Below are 12,884 nucleotides of genomic sequence, written 5' to 3'. Positions count from 1 at the left end.
AAAAATTTTAAATTGTCCATCAAGGAAGAAGACGAAGAAGTATAGAAAAAAAAAAAAAAAGAAGAAACTCCATAATAAAAATACTTCGTCAAACAATCTAATCTAAAACCTTGGAAAGAACCAATTCTCCAGGATGATACAAAAATAATAATTCAAATTAAATCTCAACTCATCCCAACCAATCCCTCTAACAACCCCTCTCCCCTTTTCCCTTTTACCCGCCAAAATTCTCCTCGACTCTCCCTCCCTCCCTCCTTTTAACGAGACACCGACTTCCTCCTAGACGATTAAAAGTTGAACTCGTTTCCCTTCCAGGACCCAGTTCCTCCCTCCCCTCTCCTCAGCAAATTTCTCCTCCTTCTCAGTCGAGATAATACGGAAAGGGTTTAGCCTGCGAAAGGATAGGAAGAGAGAGGGGCAAGGAAGGAGAGGAAGCGGTTTATAGGCCGGTTGACGGGGTGGCCAACGGGTGGGGTGAGTTGGGCGGGTGAGCGGGCTAGACAGTAAAGTTCCTTCTTTGTCGGCTGGGCTCGGTGAATAGCGTGCGGAGGCAGACGGACGGGTTAAATTTGCATGGACGCTTGTCTGCGTTTCCAATTTCACGCATGCACACATCCAACGGTACCGATAATAAACGGCGCCAGTTTCGGCATAAATCAAGGCCACAAATCCTGCCGCGCCTTCGTCAGTTCGGGTTCCCCCTTCAGGATATATTCGCGGACTCGTTTGCACGCACGCACGCATCCTTCTTTTTTTTTTTTATTTTCTTTTCTCTCTCGTTTCACTTCATCCTCCGAGCGAGCACTCCTCCTTTCCACTCCTCCTCTCTCCCCTCATCGACAGACGGATTAATCCAACATGGAGAGCTAAACAAGCAGAAAGTACGCTTACCTGGCCGTCGTTTTCGAGAGGGGAGAGAGGAAATATCTGTAGAATTTCACTCTCGGCACATCGGTAATCCTCTCTCTCTCTCCCCCTCTTCCCCTCGTTAGGCCGTTTGAACTGGACGTTTGAATGGCGCGGCTTATTAAGATCCGTGTTTTTCGTGGCGGCGGCCCCAGTTTTTTCCGGATCGTTGGCGAAAGAGCGATGGGGATACCGATACTGTTAAGTATCGCGCATTGTTAGCGCGGATTACGCCTGTTTTCGCATTTTCCACCATCATCGCTTCTCGCTTCCTTCGCTCTCTCTCTCCCTCTGTCTCTCTTCCACTCGTTATTTTTTTTTCTCCTCTTCCTTTTCCTTCTCTTTTTCATTCTCCTGCTTCTCCCTCTGGAATTTTCGTTCGTTCGGAGTCTTGGAGTAAATGGTTTCGAGAAGCGAGTAGAGGGAGCGATTAATGGTGTCCGTTGTCAGATTATCCTAGAAAGTAGTTTCGGGTAATCTGTACTGTTTTCGTTTTCGTGTGATTCGTGGGGTGTTTCGCTTCACCTAGAGAGAGGGAACTAGGTGAAGCAAAGTTTAATTTCTTTCTTCTCCCGCGTATACATATTTGTTTATGCAAGATGAAAATTTATTACATTTGCCCTTGTAAATACTTGTAAATTACTTGAAAAATTGAATTCTTCGGTAAAATGAAATCCTTTCTAATAAATAGTAATACAATAATGCAATAATTCGTTCAAAAAAATTGAAAATATCTTCGAAATCTTACCTACAAATTTCACAAATCTTTCGTAAATCGATTCAGAATTACCGACATCGATCAAGAATTAAATTACGAAAGATTGGTTAATAACAGTCGCCTAATCAGAAAAGATCCCATCCCGTCCATTTCGCAATTAAACAAACGTTCGAATCCATTTACGAAACGGCCGCAAAATTTCGTAAACGCAACCCCCGTTACACATACGCATCGTGCCACAGCGTGTTTGAAACCGTGTATTTAACCGGCGCAAGCAGAATTTTCGCGGTTACCGTATCAATGGACGGCCGCAATACACCCCCTCATTAACCGTTTTATGATGATCCAACCGGTTCGAAACACGGTCCCCCGCCGCCAATAAATCCTCTCTCTCTCTTCCCCCTGCCCCCTTCACCATTAACCGTTAAAAGAAAGAAGCGTGGCCCGCGATACATCTTCCTCCCCCGCCCCCGGGGTTGTACACAACCCCGCTCGTTATAACTGCGAGCGATATTCAAATCGAGGCTGATTGCGTGCCGGCATTTTGTATTCGTGCCGTGTACAAACTTAGTTACCGAGGGATCAGTTCCGGGGAAGACGGCGATTGGGGTGGAAACGTAGTTTGGACGTGCTTTGAACGACGTCTAATTTCTTTCGGCCATGATGAACAAAGATTCCTACTACTATTTTTCTTTCTTTCTTCTTCTTCTTCTTCTTCTTTTTTTCTCGGATCCCTATCTTCGCGAATTTCTCTCTCCCTTTCTCTCTCGAAGTTTTATACTTTGAGCTTTGGTTTTTTTCTTTTTTTTTTCTTTATTCTTCGCGACTTAATGGAATCTCGATATATTTGTACTCTGATTATTTTATAATTACAACGATTGTCGTAAGAGGGAGATGAAATTGTTGGAATTTAAAATTCGCAGCTTTAGAAAGTATGTTGCGGTGCAGAAAAATGTACAAGGATGGGAGATTAGTAAAGAGTTGGGATTAGAAATTAGAAAAAGTGGAAAATTATTTTCCTATTAGAACATTATTTTCTTATTGATTCGGAAGTTTGAATGTGTATTTTATTTTTCGAATAGAGTTGAAAAATATAAAGTTTGTAGATATCGTGAAATTTATTATAATTTACTTTTCTTCTTCTAGAAACGATAGAATTTCAGATTTATCGAATGGTTGGAAATGTTAGATGGGATATTGTAAGTAAGAAGGATGGTATATAGTGGTTGAACGATATCTAAATTGGTATTCCGTTGGTGGTTTCACGCGCATACACACATACATATACACACACAGACAGACACACGCAACGAAGGATGAATAATCAATGTTTGGCTACATGGGAATATTCGTGAGACGATAATTTAACTCTAGGGTTCCCTAGAATTTCTTAGTTCTCCCTAGATCGAAGAAAGACGATAACGTATCCATGGATTATCCAAGCGTAGAGGCAAAAATTCTTTGAATCTTTTAAAACGTTATAATTCAAATAATTCTTGAAATATAAAAATACTTAACTAGAAATGAATCTTCCTCCAATCTTCCTCGTGAGAAAACGAGATGTTTTCCGCGTGAATGTAACACAGCTACGCTATTTTACGATAAGAAGTACGATGATAAAAATAAGAGTTGCCAAGAAAAGTTTAGTTATTCTTTCACGAATGGGTGGTAGAAATAAATAATTTAACGAGAAAGTTGCGATGTACTCTCCAACGATTCCCTTCTTGCGCAATACTTTGTATACAAAGGGAGAAAGTAAATGAGAATACGGATAACTAAACACATTTCGAGATATCAAACAAAAATCTCTTAATATGTTATTTTTCTGAAAAATCCCTCCCCGCATTTTCCTCTTCCCTGCAAGTTGATACGACAAAGTTTCATATTTTCTCTTGATATCTTGGCCAGTGTGTATACAAAGGGAAGGGGAAACCCTCCCTTTTGTCTCCGTGGCTTTCTTTTTAAACCGTGGAGAAGAGACCGTGGTAGGATTAATTCCGAGATAAAATTTGTTCTCCTCGAGATATCCTCCCTGTTTCTTAATTAAATCTCACAATTTCTTAAATTACTAGAGAACTGAACGTATATATATATATACATCCGTACAAAAGATCAATTCTAAATTGTTGAAAAGGTACCTACGTTCTGAATGCTAAACGTCGAGGCCGAGACGATAAGGAAAAATGTTAAGAGAATAAAGATTTCGTTTAAATTACTCTGAATCTTTTGATTATTCAACTGAAATGTTCCTCCATTCTAAATGTCGAATATATTCTACTGAAAACAATGAAAGATATTTTCTCAACTTACTTACCGAATTATTATTCCCCAATCCGCGTAAAAGATCAATTTTCACATCCATAAAATTATATTTTAATTAAGTTAAACTGCCGAAGAATCGGTGTTTTCTATTCACGATCACAGCCGAAGGGTGCATCGAAGCAACATCTCGAGATTGCAATCTGATTCGATGGTATTTCTGCTTGCTGCTCGTAAAATTTTAACTTCCATTTCTTTGCCGATAACAGAGACTTCCGTACACACCAGAGATACTTCTCTTACCGAAACTCGAAACAATTTACCGAGTTAGATCGGCTACGTATGACGTGGAATTTTTCTAACTTTCGCCAAACGCGTTTCTCCTCTTCTCACTTGAAAGAGACGGAACGGAGGCTTCGAGTTCCTCTTCGATAAAGGATTTAGCGCGAGTGGAAAGGAAACGATTTTAATTTTTCACGAAAATAGTACAATTTTCTGGATTCGCTTTGAAATTGTACGACGCAGGATCAAGGCGTTTCTTCCACTTGTTTCGCGATATTTGCAAAAATTGAACGATTTTTGTGCCCCTTGCGAAACAAAAGTTTAATTAATTTGTCAACGAATCGATTATTCATATTTGAAAATAAGTGTAAACAATTTTATCCTCGTTTGGATTTTACTTATCAAGACTTACCATCGCCCGTAAGCGATTTTTCCTTGCGTGAGAACAAAAGAAGATCAGGGAAAAAAATAGTCTCTAGAACCAGCGGAAGTTTATGCAAAAATTCGAATTAAATACGAAAATGCGAGTTTCGAAAAATCTATCGAATATTTCCGAGTTTAAAAAATTTTCATTATCCGTAATAACCTCTTTCCAATCCCTCCCCGATTTCGTCGTTCGACTCTCTGCGACTCAGGATACGTTTCCACGATACTCACTGAAAACACACAACGTAACGAAGGAGGAGGAGGAAGCGAAAATTAGAAACTGCTCGAAGCCGCGCGGAAACGAGAGCGGAGGAATAGTAAAATGATATTCTGACCCATTTAACACGCGGCCGGATTTGCACAGTGTCCCGTATGAATTGTCAAGTCGGTTGCATCCGCAGCCGAGGACAATTAAACGTCTAATTTTGGGCGGATGTCGGGCGCACAAGGTATTACGGTGATTCGAGCGCGACTATCCCCAGCTACTGACATACATCCCTCCCGCCGCAATCCTTGGTGGATGACGAACACACTGGTAGGAAGTGACAGTAGCTAATTAATTAGTATCAAATGTAATGTAGCTCCGCAACTGGTATTCCATCCACCGCCGCTTGTTACAATGGGAACGGCGTTTGATACAGCGGGGTGATTAAGCGCGTATACGGAAAATCCTGGCTGGTTCGCTGGTTGGCGGATGTTGAACCCGATTTAGGGAGAAATTGGCGGGCAACACGATATTTCTGGTTGTAGACTGTTTGTCATCTACTTTCATTCATTCAATCGTGGTATTTCGATATTTTGGTCGAATCTTTGACGGTCATTGAAACTCGATTCTTCTTGGTGGATAAGTTGTTAATTTTTGAGTAGCTGAGCAGTTGAAAGAGTTACGATTGATTGAATCGGATTTTTCTTATTCTCGAGGAGCAAATGCGAAAATCTTTAATTTTGTAATCTTTAATTGGATCGTGGTATTTTGATATTTTGGCCGAATCTCTATGGTCAAACTCGATTCTTCTTTGTGTGGATAAGTTGTTAATTTTTGAGTAACTGAGAGAGTGGAGTTATGATTGATTGAATTTTGTCAGTCAAATTTTCCTTATTCTCGAGGAGCAAATGCGAAAATCTTCAATTTTGTAATCTTTAATTGGATCGTGGTATTTCGATATTTTGGTTGAATCTTTATGGTCAAACTTTTTCTTTGTGTGGACGAGTTGTTAATTTTTGAGTAGTTGAGAGAGTTACGATTGAATCAGATTTTCCTTATTCTCGAGGAGCAAATGCGAAAATCTTTAATTTTTAAAATGATCGTTATTATTATTAATTGTATCAATAGTTTGGAAAGGTTCTCCTTAAAGTTGGGAGGCGAGTTAAAATTATTGGAAAGGCGTTTCAAAGATTGGCGCGCTGTCTGCTTTTGAGTATTGTTATTCGAGATCGGTAACCATTGGGAATTTCGAGTCTTTCGAGCACACTCGTTTAAATATTTGGAGAGTATTTGGTGGAAAAATATTTGACTTCCCTCTCGACGTGTATCGCAGATTTCAGCTGTTTCGCAAACACCTATTCCGGTGTGTAACGGTTATTCACAGTTAATTCGATAAATCGTTCCGATAAACAGGAAACAAATCCTGCAAATTGCACGATGATCGATCAAAATCCACAATTTTGATTTTCTTCAGATCTCTTTCCATCTTCCTATTTATAATCGATATTGCCCCGTTAAAAAATATTTCTCCATCTATAATCGCGTGTAGAAATCGAACGAAATACATCGTCAACTTTTCAACAAAAATTATAAATTTTAGATACTTATTTTTACTTACACTAAAAAATTTAATTCTCAAAAACTTCATTTTTTCCATTTCCATTCGTTCAAAGAATATATATATATATACTCTCCGTAAATTTCTCTCAATATCGCTTCCTGGTCGCAAATTAAAAGAACGCCAATCCTATTTGTATCCGCGGAATGCAGGCCCTCGCCACTCTCGAATTTAAGACACGCGGCCACTATAATTAGTCGAGGCGTGAGAACGCGAGGTTTCGGGCTACCGGTTAAACAGGCTATTAGCAGCACCTGTTACGTGACATCGTCGCGTCTTGGACAGTATTCGATGTCGCGGTTTATACGCGATCTTCTTCCCTCTGGCGTCGCTCAATGCGCAACCTCTTTCCTTCTCCCCGCCCTTGCGCCTCTTTCGCACTGAGCTACACTTATATCGCTACACTTGCATACCTTCAACTTCACATTTCGATCGTATGAAAACTGTTGTATTTTTCTAATATATATATTTAGGATCAATTTCATTTCTGATTTGAATATTTAATCAACGCGATAATTTATATAAACCATAAACACCAAACTATATCATTATACAATAATATGCTATATTAAAAAATTGTAAATCGTAAAAATTGTATATTATAAATATAAATTTATAAATATTATTATAAATATAATTTAGTTATATTTTATATATAATATTATATATATTTAGTTATAATTTAATTAATTATATTATTATTATATAATATTAATTAATAATATTTATAATTAAATAATTAAATAATTAAATAATATTAATATTATATAATATTATTATAAATATAATTTATAAATATATATATAACATTGTATATTATAATATACAACACGGTGCCTCGNTTTACGGCTCCGATACGCCTCTCCTTTTCTCTTTTTTCTATCCTTGTTCGAATTATCGCACTCAAGGTAGCGAGTAAAGCTACCTAGTAGCGAGATTATCTTGTTTCGAACAGAAGTAAAACAAATATATCTCGAATATTTATATTCGTGGATGAGGATATAAAAATTGTTTTCTATATTAATATTACGAAATTATGTGTAGCTAATATATAAGTAATGCAATATTACTGATATTAAAATATTAATATAATTAATATAATATTATAATTAATATTATAATATTAAAATATTGTAGGACGAATAATTAAATTATCGGGAGGGGAAAAGATTCGGATGTTAGTTGGTCAAGATTCCCCTTTAAAATTTGCCTGGACGGATAAGGTGTGGAAACTTTTCAATTAGATTCCAAGTTACGCGCAACACACTTCGTCATCCCTTCGCGCCTGTTAACCGTGTTCTCCACCTCCTCCTCTTCGGTAATATCGGAAAATCGAGTTAAAACTAGTAGTTGGAGCGAGTAGGACAAAGAGAGAGAGAGAGGGAGAGGCATTTTGATCGGGCGCCGGGAGGCCAATGGCCGGCGGCCTCTACCTTAGCCAAGAAATTTCCATAGATCCTTAACGCGTCGGTGGAGTGTACGCAAAGCGGCACAGACTTTGCGGTAACGGGCGCGTCGTGCATCAGCCACAGGTGCCTTCTCTCACCTCGACGTACTCGCCGCGTTCATGGCTGTTGTAAAAGCGTCGTCTCCATCAAGCCGCCGTATCGGCGCAACCCTTTGTAGCCTTCTCGCTGTCGCACGCCCATCACTCGGGATGAAAAGCGAGGGTATCGTTGTTGCCACTCGGTTTCGAGCAACGCTCGATCACGGGACGTATGGATTTTTGCCGAGATTAATTCTAGAGATATTGGCGCATATTTAATTTTTTTCCAATTAAAAATTCTTAAAAAAGAGGAATCGAGGAAAAGTATCTTTTAATAGTGAAAAATTTCCATGATGGAACGAAGGATTGGAGATTAATCTTAATTCTAAAGATATTAATATATATGTAGTATTTTGTTTTCTTTTTCAAATTGAAATGATTCTAAAAGAAAAGGAATCGAAGAAAAGTATCTTTTAATAGTGAAAAATTTCGATGATGGAACGAAGAACTGGAGATTAATCTTAATTCTAGAGATATTAGCATATATGTAGTATTTTCTTTTCTTTTTCAAATTGAAATGATTCTAAAAAAAAAAGAAATCGAAGAAAAGTATTAACAGTGAAAAATTTTACTACGATGGCTGTTTTTTGAAAATGATTATAACGAGAGAATATTATATTTGGAGAGAATTTAGAAGTTTCTAAAAAAAAAGAAAGTCAAAAATGATTTTTGAAGAGAGTTTCTGAATTTCATTCGATGACAAAGCAGAGCCAGTTTCTACTTTTGATGAACGGAGGGAAGGCACGATTCATCCATAATGGAGCCGACAGTGATGGCCAATAACAGTGTGAACAGCTGCTCGGCTAACTAAGTTTTTCCGTATAATTGTGCACGTTCAAAAGTCATCCTTAGAAATATTAAATATTATTCATCCATCTGATAACTTCTGCAGGGGAACAGAATTTTTTAAATTCGTATTTTAGTCGATTACGTAGCATCGTGAAAAACGCCTGAGAATCTTCCATCAGTCTTAACTCAAAAATACGTTTCTCGTGTGAATCTTCCTAAACGAATCGTAAATATTCCATTTCAAGAAATGGCCTCTTATAATCTGAAGACAAATCGAAATCTTTAGTTAGAATCTTAAAATTAAATTTGCTAAAAATGAATCGAACGCGTATACGTACAAAATATTTATTGGATCACAACATCCCTATTCGACTCAAAATTCGAAATTTTTTCTCGATCGAAATTCCACTTTGTCTCGCAATAAATCGTTTTCAAATATAGGTTAACGAGTCGGTACGGTTAAGTAGAATAATTGTCGGGATTAATCCGAAGAGAGTTGGGGAATTTAATGAGGATTAATCGAGTTGAAGACGCGTGATGGATGCTTGGATGGACAATGCGAACGTTGGTTAAACGTTTCCAACTTCTAACTTCGTCCCCCTTTGTTTGTCGGCGCGGATGAAACGCGAATTTTGACGGGGTGGGAAATTTATAGCTGCGCGGCGAAGAATTCGTTAATGGAGAGGGGGAGGATTCGGTCTGACTCGTGTTGTCTTTGGAAATATAATTAACGGCCGGAAACCCGAGACGAGGGAAGTCGTTTCGCGACTGATGTGATGGACCGTGATGATGTTGAGCGTGTCTAATGTCCCCCCCCCTCCCTGCGAATTCAATTTAGAAATCTCTTAGATTGTTGCGACGATGGCAGAACAATAGAATCGCGAGAATTGTTATTTACGAAAAGGAAGAATTTGAGAAATTTTTATGCGTTGTAATGCGGAAGAAATAATAGTGGAATCGTGTGATATTTTTCCAGAGTTTAATTTAGAAATCTCTGAGATCTAAGAATGGAAGAATGGTAGGATTGAATAGGAGAGTAATAAGTTTATTTATTATTTTAAGAAATTAATTATATTTTTAAGAAATTTGTACGTTTATTTTCAAATTCATCCATCGATTCGAAACGAAATATCTTTAGAGTCTGCGTGTTGAACATTGAATACAGTCGCTACATGAAGCATCGTTACGCTCGAGTGGATGAACTTCAATAATCATCTGTTTTAAAATCGTTTCTGGTTAGAGAGAGGTTTAAGTAAGAGGTTAAGTATCAAAACCTTACCTCTTTCCTCCGTATTACGTATTCATTCACGAATTTCTTAAAATTACTCATCCGCTTTAACTCTCTCGTTTCAAATATTCGAAACAAAATCCCTCCTCCTCCCTGAAAAAAAGAAACAAGACAAATTATTAACAAAAAATTCTTTTACATCAATAACCCCCCAAGAAAAATATCGATCAAAATTTAGTCGATCGACTTGTTACAATTTATCATCGCGAAAGAATTTGTATTAATTTCAATAATCCGCTGAAAAACGTTAACGATATTATTCCATATGCGCGCGCAACAGGGTAAATTGGACGAAACGTGTTTGTTTATCGGGCGTCACGGAATTATAGGAAAAGTTGATCGAGAGCGGGCACAGTTTTCGCTTACAATGGGCTAGGTTGGCAAAACGGCACGGGATCCGAGCGTGCGAGCGATGAGCACAGGCGATAAAACCAATGTCGACAACCAACACTGTTCGCAGTTTTATGGGGTGTCGGCTAAATACAACGCGGCGCGCACACCTTAACAACTGCCGCGCGACAGACGGGGGATAGAAATACGGCGGAGAGCGCGCCAAGTATTTCCATTCTCTGCGACGGATGGACAGCGTGCGCGGGACAAATTTACATCCGTTTAATCGAATCGTTTTAATGGCCCGAGGGTTCGAAAAACGATATGTACGATCATCGATTATTAATAACTAACGAGATGGATTAATTAGTATGTTAATCCTGCCACCGGGTTGGTTCATAATTCACCTCGATTAATTTTTTTTTTCCTTCTTCAAAGAATTTGTCGTGTTATTAAAATTGTGAATGTAACTCGTGTCGAATAATGGAAAGAGAGTTTGAAGAGTTTGATGCAAGAATTGAAATATATAATTATAATTTCTATATAAAACGAAATTTTCGATTCTGGTTAATAAAAAAATGTTAAAGAAAGATTTTTATATAGTTAAGGAAGTTTATCAAATTCATATTTTTACATAATTCTTTCCCCCCTCTGGTTTAAAATTTTAAATTTTCTGAATTTAATTTAATTTCGTAATAATAATAAGTGACAATTACAATTTCTTTTCGTACTTTTAAACTTCTTGATATTCTTGAGATGACAAAGTCACGTTCTCTTCTATCTCTTCTCCACGAGACCATTGCGAGGTAACAGTGACATTCGATTTTTCTCGTTGACACTGAACCCTCTTTCCGCCCGTGGAAAAAATATCACTGCGAAATATAGTGTGTATATATATATATATAAAAGAAGAAAGACCTTACATTAAGCTTGCTCCACGCTATTAAGTTTAAGCAGCTTCCACCGTGGAAAAGCTATGGCGCTAATAGGATATACTCGTCCTGTATTTGTACCAAGCGAATTTAGATTTACCGTCTTCTTAATGTTTCTCGTCGTTTCTTCGCCTTTCGCTTTTTGATTTTAGAGATTGGCGAAATTTTTCCATTAGGACAACTTAACTATTTAATGCCATACGTCTGTGTAAAAAAATGTTGTTACAAACAAACGTTTGAAAATTCTCGAAATGAAGAAAAATAAAATATTGAAAATTTAAAAGATTTTTTTAAAAAATGTGGCTCGCGACTTTCTCCCAAATTTTGATCTTAAAGGTATAAATTAAGCTATCGAGTTTCTTGCAAATCTTAAATCTTTATTTCCTAAAAGCATCTTCGATTTTGTTCATCTCTCGATATTGGAAAATTTTTATGAAATATAAATTCTATGATCTTTTGATTGCAGGGTCGAGTTTGGCGACGGAATCGAGGATTCTCTTTAAGACGTAGATTGGGTCTGTAGACGGGTTTATCAGCTGTGCATGTCCGAGTTCACTGGTGAGTTTCTCCAATTCTGTTTAGAATGTATTTCCACATTCGTTCATCGACGGTTAACCGTGGTTGAAATTTTGGAAGAATTATCTTGAAAAGTAACGAACAGATTCGTGGTATTAGAAATTATATTTACGAGACGCGCCCTACCTTCCTTTGTACTTTACGATCAGCAGTAAAGTCTTGTGACGTAATATCGATAGTTTTAGTTCCCGATACCGCGCTCCGAGCCCGGCAAATATAAACAAGAAATCGCATGTTTGCTTATCATTACAGCTAATATATTATATCGATCGATGTGAAACACGTAGAAAATATTTTCTGATATTTCTACTAAAACAAATTTTTAATATAATTGAAAATGTTGGAATACTATCGTTGAACCACTTAAACACCGTATTTTCCCTGTTTCTGAAAACTCTTCGTCTCATAATTAAAAATTAATCTTCAGTACTCCATCGAAAATCTAAAGATCTTCCATTATTATAATCGAATATCGAAATCCGTTCAATTTTTGCAAAAATTTCTTTTTAACGATTCCATTCCTAAAATTTCTCTCGGATTATTCTCTCGCGTCACCCTTTTGCCAATTTTCCAACGATCGTGTTTCCGGGACGGAAAGTGGGAGAATAAAGGTTAAGGTCAGTTTGGAGGATCGGCGAAGAGGCGTGGAAATTGAGAGTACGAAAATATCGGGGCGCGATTTAAAACCCACTCGAGCGGGCGATCGGGCGACGAGCGGGAAAAGTCGAGAGGGAAAAGCGCGATATTGAAACGAGAGAGCGTGCGTGCAAGGAACGTTCGCATCGTGATCATCGAACGATAATCGGGGAAACGAGTAGAAGAAGTTTCAGAAGTTGTAAAACGGGAGTTTATGATTCGAGATACGTCGTGGCCGACGGTAAACTGCTTTATTACAGCATCAAAGGGAACATTCACGAAAATTGGTCACGCTCGTAATATTATCGCGCATCGTAACGCATTAATATCGTGTCACGGTATATTTCATACCTTCTCGTATTACTGTTGTTTA

At 37.7% G+C, this 12,884-nt stretch overlaps 1 protein-coding gene across 7 annotated transcripts in view; it reads left to right on the top strand.

Annotated features, from left to right (window-relative positions):
* LOC102680125 (uncharacterized RNA-binding protein C3H8.09c-like) overlaps positions 1 to 12,884 on the top strand; it is a 323,287-nt gene that overhangs the window by 66,744 nt on the left and 243,659 nt on the right. For 4 of the 7 annotated variants that reach the window (XM_031510948.1, XM_031510952.1, XM_031510955.1 and 1 more), the window contains exon 2: positions 11,766 to 11,857. The exons of the other annotated variants lie outside the window; for them this stretch is intronic. The gene's annotated coding sequence lies outside the window, so the exon portion shown is untranslated. The remainder of the gene's footprint in view (positions 1 to 11,765; positions 11,858 to 12,884) is intronic. 7 annotated transcript variants of the gene reach the window in all.

The sequence above is a fragment of the Apis dorsata genome, unplaced genomic scaffold, assembly GCF_000469605.1.
Source record: "Apis dorsata unplaced genomic scaffold, Apis dorsata 1.3 scaffold_269, whole genome shotgun sequence".
Lineage (NCBI taxonomy): Eukaryota > Metazoa > Arthropoda > Insecta > Hymenoptera > Apidae > Apis > Apis dorsata.
This window is presented reverse-complemented; position numbering and strand designations above follow the sequence as displayed.